Below are 12152 nucleotides of genomic sequence, written 5' to 3'. Positions count from 1 at the left end.
TACCATGGTTGCAACGGTAACGGGGAATCAGGGTTCGATTCCGGAGAGGGAGCCTGAGAAACGGCTACCACATCTAAGGAAGGCAGCAGGCCGCGTAAATTACCCACTCCCAGCTCGGGGAGGTAGTGACGAAAAATAACAATACAGGACTCATATCCGAGGCCCTGTAATTGGAATGAGTACACCTTTAAATCCTTTACAGGACCAATTGGAGGGCAAGTCTGGTGCCAGCAGCCGCGGTAATTCCAGCTCCAATAGCGTATATTAAAGTTGTTGCGGTTAAAACGTTCGTAGTTGAACTTGTGCTTCATACGGGTAGTACAACTTACAATTGTGGTTAGTACTATACCTTTATGTATGTAAGCGTATTACCGGTGAGTTCTTATATGTGTTTAAATACTTGTATTTTTTCATATGTTCCTCCTATTTAAAAACCTGCATTAGTGCTCTTAAACGAGTGTTATTGTGGGCCGGTACAATTACTTTGAACAAATTAGAGTGCTTAAAGCAGCTTCAAATGCCTGAATATTCTGTGCATGGGATAATGAAATAAGACCTCTTTCTGCTTTCATTGGTTTTTCAGATCGGGTAATGATTAATAGAAGCAGTTTGGGGGCATTAGTATTACGACGCGAGAGGTGAAATTCTTGGACCGTCGTAAGACTAACTTAAGCGAAAGCATTTGCCAAAGATGTTTTCATTAATCAAGAACGAAAGTTAGAGGTTCGAAGGCGATCAGATACCGCCCTAGTTCTAACCATAAACGATGCCAGCTAGCAATTGGGTGTAGCTACTTTTATGGCTCTCTCAGTCGCTTCCCGGAAACCAAAGCTTTTTGGCTCCGGGGGAAGTATGGTTGCAAAGCTAAACTTAAAGGAATTGACGGAAGGGCACCACCAGGAGTGGAGCCTGCGGCTTAATTTGACTCAACACGGGAAAACTTACCAGGTCCGAACATAAGTGTGTAAGACAGATTGATAGCTCTTTCTCGAATCTATGGGTGGTGGTGCATGGCCGTTCTTAGTTCGTGGAGTGATTTGTCTGGTTAATTCCGATAACGAACGAGACTCAAATATATTAAATAGATATCTTCAGGATTATGGTGTTGAAGCTTATATAGCCTTCATTCATGGTGGCAGTAAAATGTTTATTGTGTTTGAATGTGTTTATATAAGTGGAGCCGTACCTGTTGGTTTGTCCCATTATAAGGACACTAGCTTCTTAAATGGACAAATTGCGTCTAGCAATAATGAGATTGAGCAATAACAGTCTGTGATGCCCTTAGATGTCCTGGGCTGCACGCGCGCTACAATGAAAGTATCAACGTGTATTTCCTAGACCGAGAGGTCCGGGTAAACCGCTGAACCACTTTCATGCTTGGGATTGTGAACTGAAACTGTTCACATGAACTTGGAATTCCCAGTAAGTGTGAGTCATTAACTCGCATTGATTACGTCCCTGCCCTTTGTACACACCGCCCGTCGCTACTACCGATTGAATTATTTAGTGAGGTCTCCGGACGTGATCACTGTGACGCCTTGTGTGTTACGGTTGTTTCGCAAAAGTTGACCGAACTTGATTATTTAGAGGAAGTAAAAGTCGTAACAAGGTTTCCGTAGGTGAACCTGCGGAAGGATCATTATTGTATAATATCCTTACCGTTAATAAAAAAATTTGTTAATACAAATTTAATACAAATTACCAATATATATATATATATACATAATAATTATAATAATAATTATACCAAAAATATGATCTTAAAAGTAAAAGATCAAATAAATTTCGAACAAGCAAATCGAAATATTGTAATAATATAATATTATTACAAATAAATTAAATAGAAACAAACATAAAATTCGAACAAGCAAATCGAATTATTAATATAATAAAATATATTTTATATATTTATTATAAACTTTTGTGTGTATATGGACCATAATATACACGCGTTGCGAGATGTATTGGCCAACTAATTTGATGATGATCATACATTGGATAATGCAACAACCTAAAATATACAATGTTGTACCTGGTTTCAGGTTAATGTTTTATATAAAATTATCAATATATATTAACAAACAAATGCCATTACAAATAATACTTTGATATATATTGTTTATATAAAACTAAGACATTTCGCAGCATTTATTTTAGGTATATAAATACATTTATTGAAGGAATTGATATATGCCAGTAAAATGGTGTATTTTTAATTTCTTTCAATAAAAACATATTTGACCAAATTTAAAACCAATATTATAAAACTCTAAGCGGTGGATCACTCGGCTCATGGGTCGATGAAGAACGCAGCAAACTGTGCGTCATCGTGTGAACTGCAGGACACATGAACATCGACATTTTGAACGCATATCGCAGTCCATGCTGTTATGTACTTTAATTAATTTTATAGTGCTGCTTGGACTACATATGGTTGAGGGTTGTAAGACTATGCTAATTAAGTTGTTTATACAAATTTTATAATAAAATTTTATAAGCATATGGTATATTATTGGATAAAAATAATTTAATTATTTTATTCATAATATTAACAAATATATGAAAAACATTATCTCACAATAGTAATTAAACTTTGAGAAAAACGAAGAGGAATATTTTCTTTTTCAATCAAATAATACTGAGAAATGTCTAGCATAAAATATTATCTAGAATTGTCTCTTATTAATGATTTGAAATATGAAAAACGTTGACAATATTATTATTCTTCGTTAATTCGTTACAAATAAATGCCATTAATATATATATACGTCAGCTTTAAACGAATTTAATAAAATGTTTTATCATTATATATAAAGAATTAATTGCAAATAAAAGTTATATACAACCTCAACTCATATGGGACTACCCCCTGAATTTAAGCATATTAATTAGGGGAGGAAAAGAAACTAACAAGGATTTTCTTAGTAGCGGCGAGCGAAAAGAAATCAGTTCAGCACTAAGTCACTTTGTCTATATGGCAAATGTGAGATGCAGTGTATGGAGCGTCAATATTCTAGTATGAGAAATTAACGATTTAAGTCCTTCTTAAATGAGGCCATTTACCCATAGAGGGTGCCAGGCCCGTATAACGTTAATGATTACTAGATGATGTTTCCAAAGAGTCGTGTTGCTTGATAGTGCAGCACTAAGTGGGTGGTAAACTCCATCTAAAACTAAATATAACCATGAGACCGATAGTAAACAAGTACCGTGAGGGAAAGTTGAAAAGAACTCTGAATAGAGAGTTAAACAGTACGTGAAACTGCTTAGAGGTTAAGCCCGATGAACCTGAATATCCGTTATGGAAAATTCATCATTAAATTGTAATATTTAAACAATATTATGATAATAGTGTGCATTTTTTCCATATAAGGACATTGTAATCTATTAGCATACCAAATTTATCATAAAATATAACTTATAGTTTATTCAAATTAAATTGCTTGCATTTTAACACAGAATAAATGTTATTAATTTGATAAAGTGCTGATAGATTTATATGAATACAGTGCGTTAATTTTTCGGAATTATATAATGGCATGATTATCATTGATTTTTGTGTTTATTATATGCACTTGTAGGATTAACAATGCGAAAGATTCAGGATACCTTCGGGACCCGTCTTGAAACACGGACCAAGGAGTCTAACATATGTGCAAGTTATTGGGATATAAACCTAATAGCGTAATTAACTTGACTAATAATGGGATTAGTTTTTTAACTATTTATAGCTAATTAACACAATCCCGGGGCGTTCTATATAGTTATGTATAATGATATTTATATTATTTATGCCTCTAACTGGAACGTACCTTGAGCATATATGCTGTGACCCGAAAGATGGTGAACTATACTTGATCAGGTTGAAGTCAGGGGAAACCCTGATGGAAGACCGAAACAGTTCTGACGTGCAAATCGATTGTCAGAATTGAGTATAGGGGCGAAAGACCAATCGAACCATCTAGTAGCTGGTTCCTTCCGAAGTTTCCCTCAGGATAGCTGGTGCATTTTAATATTATATAAAATAATCTTATCTGGTAAAGCGAATGATTAGAGGCCTTAGGGTCGAAACGATCTTAACCTATTCTCAAACTTTAAATGGGTAAGAACCTTAACTTTCTTGATATGAAGTTTAAGGTTATGATATAATGTGCCCAGTGGGCCACTTTTGGTAAGCAGAACTGGCGCTGTGGGATGAACCAAACGTAATGTTACGGTGCCCAAATTAACAACTCATGCAGATACCATGAAAGGCGTTGGTTGCTTAAAACAGCAGGACGGTGATCATGGAAGTCGAAATCCGCTAAGGAGTGTGTAACAACTCACCTGCCGAAGCAACTAGCCCTTAAAATGGATGGCGCTTAAGTTGTATACCTATACATTACCGCTAAAGTAGATGATTTATATTACTTGTGATATAAATTTTGAAACTTTAGTGAGTAGGAAGGTACAATGGTATGCGTAGAAGTGTTTGGCGTAAGCCTGCATGGAGCTGCCATTGGTACAGATCTTGGTGGTAGTAGCAAATAATCGAATGAGACCTTGGAGGACTGAAGTGGAGAAGGGTTTCGTGTGAACAGTGGTTGATCACGAGTTAGTCGGTCCTAAGTTCAAGGCGAAAGCCGAAAATTTTCAAGTAAAACCAAAAACGCAATATATACAAATCAAGCTAATATAATATACTTGAATAATTTTGAACGAAAGGGAATACGGTTCCAATTCCGTAACCTGTTGAGTATCCGTTTGTTATTAAATATGGGCCTCGTGCTCATCCTGGCAACAGGAACGACCATAAAGAAGCCGTCGAGAGATATCGGAAGAGTTTTCTTTTCTGTTTTATAGCCGTACTACCATGGAAGTCTTTCGCAGAGAGATATGGTAGATGGGCTAGAAGAGCATGACATATACTGTTGTGTCGATATTTTCTCCTCGGACCTTGAAAATTTATGGTGGGGACACGCAAACTTCTCAACAGGCCGTACCAATATCCGCAGCTGGTCTCCAAGGTGAAGAGTCTCTAGTCGATAGAATAATGTAGGTAAGGGAAGTCGGCAAATTAGATCCGTAACTTCGGGATAAGGATTGGCTCTGAAGATTGAGATAGTCGGGCTTGATTGGGAAACAATAACATGGTTTATGTGCTCGTTCTGGGTAAATAGAGTTTCTAGCATTTATGTTAGTTACTTGTTCCCCGGATAGTTAGTTACGTAGCCAATTGTGGAACTTTCTTGCTAAAATTTTTAAGAATACTAATTGGGTCAAACCAATTAGTTCTTATTAATTATAACGATTATCAATTAACAATCAATTCAGAACTGGCACGGACTTGGGGAATCCGACTGTCTAATTAAAACAAAGCATTGTGATGGCCCTAGCGGGTGTTGACACAATGTGATTTCTGCCCAGTGCTCTGAATGTCAAAGTGAAGAAATTCAAGTAAGCGCGGGTCAACGGCGGGAGTAACTATGACTCTCTTAAGGTAGCCAAATGCCTCGTCATCTAATTAGTGACGCGCATGAATGGATTAACGAGATTCCTACTGTCCCTATCTACTATCTAGCGAAACCACAGCCAAGGGAACGGGCTTGGAATAATTAGCGGGGAAAGAAGACCCTTTTGAGCTTGACTCTAATCTGGCAGTGTAAGGAGACATAAGAGGTGTAGAATAAGTGGGAGATATTAGACTTCGGTTTGGTATCGTCAATGAAATACCACTACTCTTATTGTTTCCTTACTTACTTGATTAAATGGAACGTGTATCATTTCCTAGCCATTATACGGATATATTTATTATATCTTATGGTATTGGGTTTTGATGCAAGCTTCTTGATCAAAGTATCACGAGTTTGTTATATAATCGCAAACAAATTCTTTAATAAAACGGTGCATTTATGTATTTTTGATTTGAAAATTTGGTATAACTCCAATTACTCAGGTATGATCCAATTCAAGGACATTGCCAGGTAGGGAGTTTGACTGGGGCGGTACATCTCTCAAATAATAACGGAGGTGTCCCAAGGCCAGCTCAGTGCGGACAGAAACCACACATAGAGCAAAAGGGCAAATGCTGACTTGATCTCGGTGTTCAGTACACACAGGGACAGCAAAAGCTCGGCCTATCGATCCTTTTGGTTTAAAGAGTTTTTAACAAGAGGTGTCAGAAAAGTTACCATAGGGATAACTGGCTTGTGGCGGCCAAGCGTTCATAGCGACGTCGCTTTTTGATCCTTCGATGTCGGCTCTTCCTATCATTGTGAAGCAAAATTCACCAAGCGTTGGATTGTTCACCCATGCAAGGGAACGTGAGCTGGGTTTAGACCGTCGTGAGACAGGTTAGTTTTACCCTACTAATGACAAAACGTTGTTGCGACAGCATTCCTGCGTAGTACGAGAGGAACCGCAGGTACGGACCAATGGCACAATACTTGTTCGAGCGAACAGTGGTATGACGCTACGTCCGTTGGATTATGCCTGAACGCCTCTAAGGTCGTATCCGTGCTGGACTGCAATGATAAATAAGGGGCAATTTGCATTGTATGGCTTCTAAACCATTTAAAGTTTATAATTTACTTTATAAACGACAATGGATGTGATGCCAATGTAATTTGTAACATAGTAAATTGGGAGGATCTTCGATCACCTGATGCCGCGCTAGTTACATATAAAAGCATTATTTAATACAATGACAAAGCCTAGAATCAATTGTAAACGACTTTTGTAACAGGCAAGGTGTTGTAAGTGGTTGAGCAGCTGCCATACTGCGATCCACTGAAGCTTATCCTTTGCTTGATGATTCGATAATAAACATAAATTTAATTGTGTTTATTTTGTTTGGCTTTTTTAAGTCAGAATATATATATATATAAAATATATATATATAAAATAATAATTATATTTAAATAAATTTTATTTAAATATATTTAACAATGGTAGCCATATGTATCGTCATCCTATTAGTGACGCGTATAAAAATATTCTAAGTCCGAACATGCAAATAAGAGACATATGCAAGTATATGTACTTCTTAAGGTAGCCAACTGAATCGTCATCCTATTAGTGACGTGTATACAAATATTCTAAGTCCGAACATACAAGTAAGAGACATATGCAAGTATATGTACCTCTTAAGGTAGCCAACTGAATCGTCATCCTATTAGTGACGTGTATAAAAATATTCTAAGTCCGAACATACAAGTAAGAGACATATGCAAGTATATGTACCTCTTAAGGTAGCCAACTGAATCGTCATCCTATTAGTGACGTGTATAAAAATATTCTAAGTCCGAACATACAAGTAAGAGACATATGCAAGTATATGTACCTCTTAAGGTAGCCAACTGAATCGTCATCCTATTAGTGACGCGTATAAAAATATTCTAAGTCCGAACATGCAAATAAGAGACATATGCAAGTATATGTACCTCTTAAGGTAGCCAACTGAATCGTCATCCTATTAGTGACGTGTATAAAAATATTCTAAGTCCGAACATACAAGTAAGAGACATATGCAAGTATATGTACCTCTTAAGGTAGCCAACTGAATCGTCATCCTATTAGTGACGTGTATAAAAATATTCCAAGTCCAAACATGAGTTATATGGATATGAAAATAATATTAAGTTCTAGTATGGATATGAAAAAAATGAGTTATATGGATATGGGAAAAATAACAAGTTCTAGTATGGATATGAAAAAATGAGTTATGTGGATATGGGAAAAATAATAAGTTCTAGTATGGATATGAAAAAAAAATGAGTTATATGGATATGGAAAAGAATACAGAGTTCTAGTATGGATATGGAAAAATGAGTTATATGAATATGGGAAAAATGATAAGTTCTAGTATGGATATGAAAAAATATTGAGTTATATGGATATTAAAGAAATAATAAGTTCTAGTATGGATATGGAATAAAATGAGTTATATAGATATGGCAAAAATTTAATGTTCTAGTATGGATATGAAAAAAATTAGTTATATGAATATGGGAAAATTTATAAGTTCTAGTATGGATATGGGAAAAATAATAAGTTCTAGTATGGATATAAAAAAATATTGAGTTATATGGATATTAAAGAAATAATAAGTTCTAGTATGGATATGGAAAAAAATTAGTTATATTGATATGCTAAATAATGAGTTATATGCATATGGGAAAAATACTAAGTTGTAGTATGGATATGGGAAGAATACTGAGTTCTAGTATGGATATGGGAAAAATAATCAGTTCTAGTATGGATATGAAAAAATATTGAGTTTTATGGATATTGAAGAGATAATAAGCTCTAGTATGGATATGGAAAAAATTAATTATATTGTAATAGTAAATAATAAGTTATATGGATATAGGAAGAAAATTAGGTTCTAGTATGGATATGAAAAAAATTAGTTCTATGGATATGGGAAAAATAAAAAGTTCTGGTATGGATATGGAAAAATATTAAGTTATATGGATATTAAAGAAATAATAAGTTCTAGTATGGATATGGAATAAAATGAGTTATATAGATATGGCAAAAATATAATGTTCTAGTATGGATATGAAAAAAATTAGTTATATGAATATGGGAAAATTTATAAGTTCTAGTATGGATATGGGAAAAAGAATAAGTTCTAGTATGGATATGAAAAAATATTGAGTTATATGAATATTAAAGAAATAATAAGTTCTAGTATGAATATGGAAAAATATTATTTATATTGATATGGTAAATAATGATTTATATGGATATGGGATAAATACTAAATTCTAGTGTGGATATGGAAAAAACGAGTTATATGGATATGGGAAAAATAATAAGTTCAAGTATGGATATGGAAAAAAATTAGTTTAATAGTTATAGGTATGGAAAAAAATTAATTATATAGATATAGAACAAAAAATAAGTTATATGGATATGGTGGCATCAGTACGAAATATGCCCAATTTACATACACCGGAGCCGCAGTACGATAAATACCCAATATTTAGACGTCGTGGCCAAAAACATATATAGGGAGGCAGTGCTCGCCGACCGGTTGTATTGTTCAAAATTTATGTTTTTCATATTATTTTGGCAATGCTATATATAAATGATATCTTATACATATAATTCAATTATAGCGATATGGAAATACCATATTATATGTATAAAGAAAAAAAATGTATAATAAAATATACATTGACATACAAATATGGCTAGTTGTATGGATATGCCGTATTCATTATATGGATACGGCATATAGATTATATAAATATGACCAAAAAATATTTTATATTGATATGGCAAATAAAGAAATTACTTGAATATGGAAATAAAAGAAGTTATATTGATATGGAAGAAAATAATGAGTCATATAGATATGTTGGCATCAGTACGAAATATGCCCAATTTACATACACCGGGGCCGCAGTACGAAAAATACCCAATATTTAGACGTCGTGGCCAAAAACATATATAGGGAGGCAGTGCTCGCCGACCGGCCGTATTGTTCAAAATTTATGTTTATCATATTATTTTGGCAATGCTATATATAAATGATATCTTATACATATAATTCAATTATAGCGATATGGAAATACCATATTATATGTATAAAGAAAAAAAATGTATAATAAAATATACATTGACATACAAATATGGCTAGTTGTATGGATATGCCGTATTCATTATATGGATACGGCATATAGATTATATAAATATGACCAAAAAATATTTTATATTGATATGGCAAATAAAGAAATTACTTGAATATGGAAATAAAAGAAGTTATATTGATATGGAAGAAAATAATGAGTCATATAGATATGTTGGCATCAGTACGAAATATGCCCAATTTACATACACCGGGGCCGCAGTACGAAAAATACCCAATATTTAGACGTCGTGGCCAAAAACATATATAGGGAGGCAGTGCTCGCCGACCGGCCGTATTGTTCAAAATTTATGTTTATCATATTATTTTGGCAATGCTATATATAAATGATATCTTATACATATAATTCAATTATAGCGATATGGAAATACCATATTATATGTATAAAGAAAAAAAATGTATAATAAAATATACATTGACATACAAATATGGCTAGTTGTATGGATATGCCGTATTCATTATATGGATACGGCATATAGATTATATAAATATGACCAAAAAATATTTTATATTGATATGGCAAATAAAGAAATTACTTGAATATGGAAATAAAAGAAGTTATATTGATATGGAAGAAAATAATGAGTCATATAGATATGTTGGCATCAGTACGAAATATGCCCAATTTACATACACCGGGGCCGCAGTACGAAAAATACCCAATATTTAGACGTCGTGGCCAAAAACATATATAGGGAGGCAGTGCTCGCCGACCGGCCGTATTGTTCAAAATTTATGTTTATCATATTATTTTGGCAATGCTATATATAAATGATATCTTATACATATAATTCAATTATAGCGATATGGAAATACCATATTATATGTATAAAGAAAAAAAATGTATAATAAAATATACATTGACATACAAATATGGCTAGTTGTATGGATATGCCGTATTCATTATATGGATACGGCAGATAGATTATATAAATATGACCAAAAAATATTTTATATTGATATGGCAAATAAAGAAATTACTTGAATATGGAAATAAAAGAAGTTATATTGATATGGAAGAAAATAATGAGTCATATAGATATGTTGGCATCAGTACGAAATATGCCCAATTTACATACACCGGGGCCGCAGTACGAAAAATACCCAATATTTAGACGTCGTGGCCAAAAACATATATAGGGAGGCAGTGCTCGCCGACCGGCCGTATTGTTCAAAATTTATGTTTATCATATTATTTTGGCAATGCTATATATAAATGATATCTTATACATATAATTCAATTATAGCGATATGGAAATACCATATTATATGTATAAAGAAAAAAAATGTATAATAAAATATACATTGACATACAAATATGGCTAGTTGTATGGATATGCCGTATTCATTATATGGATACGGCATATAGATTATATGGATATGACCAAAAAATAATTCATAAAGAAATTATATGAATATGGCAGAAATAATTGGTTATATTAATATGATCAAATAATACTTTATATAAAAAAGTGAATATCTTTGGTTGGGTGGCAAAGAGAATTAAATATGCCCGATATATAGACGTCGTGGCCAAAAACTACTATAGGGTGAAGTGCTTGTCTGTTGGTCTATATATATACATATAATATTTTATGCGTACACATTATTATTATAGATAGTTAATATCTATCGTATGGGTGGCAAACGGAATTAAATAATTTCGATATTTAGACGTCGTGGCCAAAAACTACTATAGGATGGTCAGTGGTTGTCCACCAATTAATTATTGAACAAACCATATGAATATCATATGCTGTTGTCAATATAATGTATATCAATAATAATAAAAAATAAGGATGGTACAGTAAGTAGTCCATCTACTATTGAACAAAATATATTATAATATATACTTTTGTTATCAATAGAACAACATATATTAAAATCAAAATATTATCCGTATAAATTTGTTTCTTAAATGAAATTAAGACTTGGCTACGCGGTTAATATTATAAACCCATGATAATAAGGTGAAACAGAGGTCAAGTTTCTATTATATATAGAATAACAAATTGTTTCCGACTTTTATCGTTAATCTTTGGTGGCAGGTATATATGATAATTTATATTAAATTATTATATCCCCTGTCGTTTGGGCACAGAGTATCGCTTGCCGGTACAATGTGTTTACAAAAAGCATTATAATAAAATATAATTGCAATATTAGTGATCAAAATAATTTCATATGCGCTCGGTTTTATATCATATATTACCAGAGAGTTATATGGAAAAGATAAATTTTAAATTTATCATCAAAATGCAAATGATTTAACTCAATATTTATATTGGTTAAACAAAAATTGTACATGTGTGGATACAATAATTATGTATGTTGAACAAAAATGATATTTTAGAATGAAATATGTATATATAATATAATAAAAACTTATAGAAAGAACAATATATATTGAAAATTGTGTTATAAAAAAGTTGTACTTTTTCTTTAACATCAATTATAAACTTGTTATATTAGTGGCGAAACAAGTAAAAATTAAAGAACGTATACGAATGCCATA

General features: G+C 32.9%; 2 non-coding genes across 2 annotated transcripts; both read left to right on the top strand.

The window, feature by feature from the left end:
* Window positions 1-2265: 2265 nt before the first annotated feature.
* On the top strand, window positions 2266-2444 carry LOC138914768 (5.8S ribosomal RNA). Its single transcript, XR_011420574.1, has one exon. It is a non-coding gene; the product is annotated as a 5.8S ribosomal RNA (ribosomal RNA).
* Window positions 2445-2842: 398 nt separating this feature from the next.
* LOC138914761 (large subunit ribosomal RNA) lies at window positions 2843-6798 on the top strand. The gene has a single exon (XR_011420569.1). It is a non-coding gene; the product is annotated as a large subunit ribosomal RNA (ribosomal RNA).
* The last annotated feature ends 5354 nt before the right edge of the window (window positions 6799-12152 follow it).

This window comes from Drosophila takahashii, unplaced genomic scaffold, assembly GCF_030179915.1.
Source record: "Drosophila takahashii strain IR98-3 E-12201 unplaced genomic scaffold, DtakHiC1v2 scaffold_90, whole genome shotgun sequence".
NCBI classification, from domain to species: Eukaryota; Metazoa; Arthropoda; class Insecta; order Diptera; family Drosophilidae; genus Drosophila; species Drosophila takahashii.
Note: the sequence above shows the minus strand (reverse complement) of the source record. Positions and strands in the feature narration are given on the sequence as shown.